This window comes from Hyposmocoma kahamanoa, unplaced genomic scaffold, assembly GCF_003589595.1.
Source record: "Hyposmocoma kahamanoa isolate Upper Pololo Valley unplaced genomic scaffold, ASM358959v1 185, whole genome shotgun sequence".
Classification (NCBI taxonomy): domain Eukaryota; kingdom Metazoa; phylum Arthropoda; class Insecta; order Lepidoptera; family Cosmopterigidae; genus Hyposmocoma; species Hyposmocoma kahamanoa.
The window spans coordinates 1,974,551-1,982,658 of record NW_020653715.1 but is presented as its reverse complement, the minus strand read 5'-3'; the positions used below and the strand labels follow the sequence as shown (position 1 = coordinate 1,982,658).

Sequence of the window (8,108 nt, the reverse complement as noted above, 5' to 3'; positions counted from 1 at the left end):
TGGATGCGCTTAGGATTTTTTCTAAATTCTAATTTTGAATTATTTCTTTACGCATTAGGTCGTTTTTTAGACTGTAGGTACTTCGTAACTGCTGACTCTTTTCTTACTAATTCAACTAAGTTAGTGTCGAATGAAGATTATCAAATTTAGAACGAAGTGCCAATGAGTAAAAGTGTTTAAACTAGTTGTTTGCACTACACACATGGTACGTGCTTTACCGAGACGGCTCACTGTTATGTTTTATTGTATTCTATAGATGAAGCAATAAGGCGAAACGGTGCATATGATATTTCGCCAACCATACCACGAAGTCGCAAAAATGCCTGAGGGACACTGCCACTGTGCCTCTCAACTAGTCATTAGAGTCTGTAATTGCCTGTAATTACTTTTCTATTTTCGCAAAAAGGATGGAAAAAGCGACTATAGAAGTAACATTAGAAATGAAACTGTGTGTTTCTCCCTTATGGAATGGAAAAAAATAAAGGAAAGGAGCTGCCCTAACTACGGAATAAACGTGCTTATTAACTAAACAAAAGTCATTATCGAAATTCAAATCTATGGCTTGAATGTAGAGACCGTTTTTTCTTAGAGGATGGAAAAAAATAAAGGATTGGTTTCCATAGTCTAAGGCGTATTTTCACAAACTGGGCGCTGAAGAGTCCTACGGCGGTAGGGGCCTCGAACGCATTTGAAAAAAAAAACATGAATTGGCTATATAAACTACACTACATATTTTTTCCTTGACAGTTAAGTTAATATAAAAAATACGTGTTTTGAATTGATTTTGTGGCGGTGGCCGTTGAAATTAATTATCTTACCTAAGTTGGCGGTCAGACAAAAAGTTTGGGAATCTATAGTCTAAGGTTTTTCCTGATCAAAATCACGTATAATATTGGTTTTTTGAAACAAACAACATTTCGGGTTCTTTGCAGGTCACGGATGACTGGTAAAACAGAAACACCGACACGTCATCATAACCACAACTCCATCGAGTGTTACTGGGTCGTAGATTACTAACTAGCCTTCGCTTTACAAGAGCGGTCTATGGATTCAGTACAACAACTGTATATACTGTGCTCTGCGCGTACATTATAATAACACTTCAAGTTTGTTAAGAAATTAAAAACATAAATACTAAATGAATAATTGTCCCATTCAATCAAATGCACACTTATTTTTTTAATAAAAAAATACATATAATATACGTATATCTTAGTTATCACACATATATGTTAGAGTATTTTAAAAATAATGTACGGCGGATATATTTTTAAAATACGTTTCATTGTTTTTCAAAATTTTATTAAATTAACATTATAAACTAGTTACTAGATCTGTCCAGCGAAATTAAATAATTTTACTTCAATAAGATAAGGTTTTTTATTGAACAAGTTAGTTACAGATAAGAGCAGAACATCGTACGCAAAACTTAAATTTACATAATTGAAATTACAAATAGATTAAATACAATATATTCGAAAGATTCTTTGATGGAGTAGAAACAATTTACCAAAGTCCATTTCTCTCTATTTCTATACGTTCGAATTATCGGCTATACTTTCAAAATGTTTTTTTTTTATAATTATTAATACAAAGATATCTATTACATATGTGCACTATCGATTTGTATAAGATTTATGCAGAGCTCCTTGTGAAAGAGTGCGCCCAGTGAAGTGCTACCTTATCTATTTCTGCCGCCAAGCAGTAATGTAAGCATTACTGGGTTTCGGTTTGGAAGGGCAAGGGTGCTGGTGAAATTACAGGCACATGGGACTTGTCAACATAAATTATCAGGGTAATGGGCGCATTGGTCCCTAAAATAAAAAAAAAATCAAACGTCAACCTGTAGGGCTACAGGTTGACGTTGACGAAATTTTCTGTGCTTGTTATAGATCTTTGTTTCGGCTTTCAATGCCGTTAGTATGCTTGACCGTTGTGTTTTATTGATTATTTATTATAAGCACAAATCTGTCAGATTTCTTTGTTTCTAGGATTTATTACTGTTGCTCTCTTGAATGTATACAGGATTATTTGTAGTTATACATCATGAACAACAACTTTTGTCGTATTGCCATAGACAGAAAACTCCACAATAGATTTGGTCTTTGTTTCACAAATATAGACTTAAGAAAATATAGAATTTTGACGACCTCCGTGATCGAGTGGCTTTCACACCGGTTTTTATGGTGTCTCCATCTCTGAGGTCCCGGGTTCGATCCCCGGCAGGGTCAATGTAAAAAAACTAAGTTTTCTATATTGTCTCGGGTTGTTTCCCATTTCTATAACACATGTGTTTAGTTACTTACATAGGATCAGAGTAAAGTGTGATGTTGTCTTAATATTTATTTATTTATAGTATTAACTTAGAAGAACTAAGATTTCGAGGAACTGCTTGAAGATTTGCCATCGTCTGTTTTTTCGTCTTTCTTCTCATCTTTTCCCTCTTTTTGATCGTCGTTATTTTCAGATGATTCTTCTTCGTCGTCGTCCTACAAAGAAATACAACTCATTATAACCTCATATGTTAACCTCTTTCTGGGTTCAACTATACTTTTAGGGGAGTGTCCATCTTAGGTTAGGAAAGAAAATACTGAAATAAATAAAGAAAATTGAAATGGGTTTACGCTACAAGCATTGACTTACAAATAAATGGACGACGGGTCTAATACAAAAACCACGAAAAAAATGTCCCAAGTCAACCTATTTAAACGTAGTGACATGTAAAGGAATATGAAAAAGCTAAAACGTTGAATTTAAATTATAATGTCATCGCAGTGCTGTCTAATTTTGCTTGCTTCGCTGTCAGTCGCACAAACGAAGACTAAAGCGTGAAAGACGCTCTGTATACGATTTAAACGCGCTATAAGTTCGGACACTTTTTAGCGCGGACCCGACGTCCATATAATTGTAAGTCAATGGCTACAAGTGAAGGAGTGAAGAAGTTCGCGTAGGAAAGTACTGCCATTCTACCTATTTCTGCCGCCAAGCAGTAATGTGAGCATTACTGTGTTCTGGTTTTGAAGAATACGTGTGCTGGTGAAACAGACAACATGGGAGTTGTCAACTTATGTCTCAGGGTGACGGGTGCAGTGGCAGGGCCCCTCAAATCTTTACGACTTAATGCTCTGGGTGGCACTACGACTGCCATGGACAGGCGTGTCGCTTACCACCAGGCGCTAGACTTGATCGTCCTGTCACTTAATATAAAAAAAAATTCAAGCAGCCACATGTGATCACACATAATAAATGCTATAAATGGACGACGGGTCTAATACAAAAACCACGAAAAAAATGTCCCAAGTCAACCTATTCGAAATATAAATTGTAATGTCATCGCAGTATCGCGCTGTCAGTAGAACAAATGAAGACTAAAGCGGAGTTTGGCGCTCTGTATACGATTTTAGCGCCTTACAAGTGCGGACACTTTTTAGCGCGGACCCGACGTCCATATAATTGTAAGTCAATGTTTTTATCACATTTCAAGTCATAGAAATAAATGTAAAATTGTATTAGTCTCCTACTTATTAAGCATGAAAATATATTCGAGTAATTTCGTTTTCAGAATCTTTAAACATCTCCCCTGAAAATTTGTCATTTTGCAGATATGACTTTATTCCGCCAAGGGTGCGTGATTTTTTTTATTCTGTTTTTTAACTTCGTGTTGGTTTTTTTGCATAATTTTAAATTGGATTTATAAGCGAGAAATTGTTATGACATTATAGATCGATCATTCTCGGAGTTATGTTCAGTATCTAATTTCCGTGGCAATTTTTATTATTTAAATATTCAAGTACACTATCGTGTAACTATTTAACAATATTTTACGATGAAATACTCGAATATTAAATAATATTGCACGATAAAAAATCGAATACTTAAAATAAATATTATATAAAATATTAAATAAAATTGCCACGAAAATTAGGTAGTCAACACAATTCCGAAAATGACCGAGACACGATAACTGAACCTACCTCAGGTGGATCTGGTGGAAGCAGGTTCGAAGCCGCCTGGTATATTCTGGCTTCACCGATACCGAGTGCTCCAGACGGTACGTGATCTGGAGATTAATATAATTAATACCTATGAGTTAACAATAAAGGCGAGCTCATCGTCCTACCAACTAAACTATAGAGAGAATTAGACGGGTGACATGCACCGTAGCATTGCCCCTCAGATCTTTGCGATCCAAAGCTCAGATCAGACTGCAACTGTTATGGACAGGCGTCTCGGCTAACGACAGCCGCATGACTTGTTTGTCCCGTCGAAACTAGGGATGGGCGTTACAAATCGTATATAGTTATTGAATCTATATGTTGTGGCAGTGTCGACTATCCGATATCGTGTATTTTAGAAAATATATATCGATATTGCTCCGCATCGCGTATTTTATAGCGATGCCGAATCAAGCCGAATCCAGCCGAATCAAGCCGAGCGACTACCGAGTGCATACCTTAACGAAATCGTATATTTTCCTAACTATACACCGATATTGCTTCGTATCAAATAATCACTGAGTGGATATCACCGCGAAACCGTTTCTTGTGCATCTACGAAACTGTATACTGTATGAAAGGGAAGTAAATTTTTTGATGTAACGCGTTCTTATCCAATGGTGGACGATACGATTTAATCAAACGGCAACGTGTCAGGGCGCACGCGGGCTATAATTATCCAATAATATATAGTTTCGAAATCCAATTTCGAATATCGATATATAGCTTCGATACGATATTCAGAAATAGCTATATTACCCATACCTATCCGAAACTAGGAATTTTAACAGTATTTATTTTTTAATAAAAATAATAATGCACACACTCGTAGGCCCGCACTAGATAAACTTGTATCTTATGTATTCAGAAATAGCTATATTACCCATACCTATCCGAAACTAGGAATTTTAACAGTATTTATTTTTTAATAAAAATAATAATACACACACTCGTAGGCCCGCACTAGATAAACTTGTGTCGTCATGGACACACGCTCGATACACAACCACAAATTACACTCAAACTCAAGACAGAAATGTAGACCATACAAATATTTCAGACCGTTCGGTTATCGAGACAGTCTTTTAAAACTATTCACCTGTAACAACAGCTTCTGCCGCTTTTTTGAACCATTTACCAACGTAATCCATCGTTCACTAACATGTAACGTCCAGTCATCTGCAAAACACACCATCAATAAGTATATTTATAGCATCGATTCTCTCTTTCTTTCTTGTAGTAATAGAGTGAGAAAGATAATTATTGTGACCTTCTGTTGATAAGGGGTTTCCCGTTAATAAAATTCTAAGAATAATTTTGTTTTATAATATCTAGTGACGGGACGATCAAGTCGTGCGCCTGATGATAATCCATAACAGTTGCAGTGCCACTCAGAGCTTTAAATTGCAAAGATATGAGGGGCACTGCCACTGCGCCCGTCACCCTGAGACATACGTTGACAAGTCCCATGTGCCTGTAATTTCACCAGCACCCTTACCCTTCTAAACCGGAACACTGTAATGCTGACATTACTGCTTGGCGGCAGAAATAGGTTAAGTGGCAATACTTCAACTGCTATTAAAAAAAAGCATTTGTGACGTATGTTCACATGTGACTTTATTATAACAAGCGTATGAGTTGTCTGAACTTGACTTTTCTCTAAGATGACCTCAATTTGGTCGTGGAAAGTACACCTTATTCAGCACTGTTGGGCCGAATACCTAATAAAAACAAAACACGCACTCTCCATTTTCAAATTTCTGAACGCATCTTTTGTTTCGTTTGCTATGTTGGCACTTCTGCTATAACTAAATTGTATTTATAGCATTGTTTCTCTCTTTCTTTTCTATTGTGGTAGAGTGAGACGAGTTGTTCTATCGAGTTACTGATGATACGGGGTTTCCCGTTTGAGGAATTCTAATAATAAATACTGCGTACATGTTTATTGTTTTTAACAGTAAAAAAAAATTTACGGGGATTTTTTTAAGATAGAATGAAAATGATAGTGCTGAAATTTAGATATGTTTGAATTTAAAGCCGAAAGTAACTTCTACAAAAATTTTATACGAATTCTACTCCTACTACTCCTTGTTGAGTCACTGACAAAAATAAGAGAATAACAAGCCGGTGTTAAATTTCTTTGGCCCCGTAAGCAGCCACCTCCATAGATATATATATATGTAAAGAAATTGGATTTCTTTAGGTTCTTAGTAGGTTTCCTTTGACGTCTATCGGTAAAGTAGAATCTTTTACCTTAAGGTACCGATAGATGGCGCTGTTCTAACAATATGGTGTTAATGTGAACTGTGGATAAAACAGGAGAAATTTTAAAAGATGGCAGTTTGTGAATAAAATGCAAATTATGTAATAAGTAATGTAAAGGAATACCCTAGTAAATAAACTTTAAATGTCGTTTCTTTGTATTTTCAGGTAAATAAGTTTTAAGTGCAATTTGTACGTTTAGAAAGTAAAGTATAAAATAAGTTTGTAAACTTACATTAGGTAGCTAATAAAACTTTGTATTTTCAGAGCAACACAAGAAGTTTATTTATAAATTGTCTTATATATATATGGCTACTTCTGTGTGTGCAGATAGTGTACTACACGTTATGTAAACTCTAATTAGTTCATAGTAAGCCTCGACGCCATAGAGTCCAGATCCTGTCCGATAATGCATTGCAACGCGTCGATGCATCTTGACAATTAGTATTAAATTAGATTTACAGGTAACATGTACTGAAATTGTGGTTTGAAATAAACTTCTCATAATTATTAACACAAAGATTGAACACTCAGGAAAAATCCTCCGATCCGGCCGGATTCGAACTTACGTCTTATAGCGATGTCTCTAGCCAGGGCTGGTAGTTGTGAAGAAATTTAACTGGGTGACGAAATACTTAAGATTCTCATAGGTTCACAAAGATACGACAACAAACACATAGAAAAATTCGTGAGGTCCGCTGGTTCGTTCCGTGCTTAGTTGGCATAGTGTCTGGCACGGTATTATATAATATTGTGTTATATAATAATGTATATCAAACAAATGAAACCCAGAAGGCCGTATCAATGTCTGGCGACAAAGACAGACCGAAATTTTAGTCTAATATAATTATTCAATATGATTATTAATCTATTAATTTTATTAAATATAATAATATCTAACCATTAAAATGTTCTATCAAGGAGTCAGAACATTTATTTAGCGTAAATTGCTTTAGAACTTTATAAAAAAAATTATCACGTCGTTAATTGATCGTTTAATTTAATATAAATTTTTATTGCCATTGAATTTGGGCTACAGCTATATATTTTCAGTTCTGATCTTTTCAAGAAAGCTAAATTATTTTTAAGTCGCGTCTCAAAGTGTCGTGTTTGATCTATTAACTTTGTAAAACACTGAGGATTTTTTTTAATATGCGAGTTTCGAAAATATAAATACGTGCTAGTGTTAGGTACGATTCCAAGTTTTTGTAAATGCGGTTGGCAACTTTCTGGACTTTTGATATTTGCCAGCATTCGTACATCCTTTTTTTGTAGGATAAGTATATCACGGATGTCAGTACTGAAAGTATGACACCGTTGAGTTGTGAGTAGGCATAAGCGTAGTAAGCAGTAAGTGCAGTTTTCATGTTTGTGGTTTTTTTTAGTTCTCATAGAGCATACACGAATTTTGATAGTCTGTTTTAATCTTTTTGACGTGTGCTTTCCAATTGACATTAGAATCAATACCGAATCACAGCAAAGTGTAGGTATCTACGTATTCCACCTTTAAAGAGTTGTACTTAAAATGCATATTTAATAATCTTTGATACGGCCTAAATTGCATAAGTCCCTTCCCTCTTTGCTTTAATATTCGGCGCACCGGGGACACAATAAGTACTCAGTAATGTAGAGTCACCTCTGTGGCCAAGCGGTTACCAGCCACGCAGAGGTGCCAGGTTCGATTCCCGGGCCGGGAGAATTATTTGTATGGCCTACATTGATTTTTCTCGTGAGTTTGGGTGTAATTTGTGGTTGTCTGTGTCCATGGCATCCGCGACACAGGGTTTCCTTAGTGCGAGGCTATGTTGAGTGTGTGCGTTATTATAATAATACAGAAAAGATAATTTACTT

At 35.6% G+C, this 8,108-nt stretch overlaps 1 long non-coding RNA gene across 1 annotated transcript; it reads right to left on the bottom strand.

Moving 5' to 3' along the window:
* Positions 1-1,376: 1,376 nt before the first annotated feature.
* Positions 1,377-4,956, bottom strand: LOC113226268. The gene is made up of 3 exons (XR_003310081.1): positions 4,944-4,956; positions 3,975-4,060; positions 1,377-2,489 (listed from the first exon to the last, which is right to left on the bottom strand). It is a non-coding gene; the product is annotated as an uncharacterized LOC113226268 (long non-coding RNA).
* Positions 4,957-8,108: the final 3,152 nt, after the last annotated feature.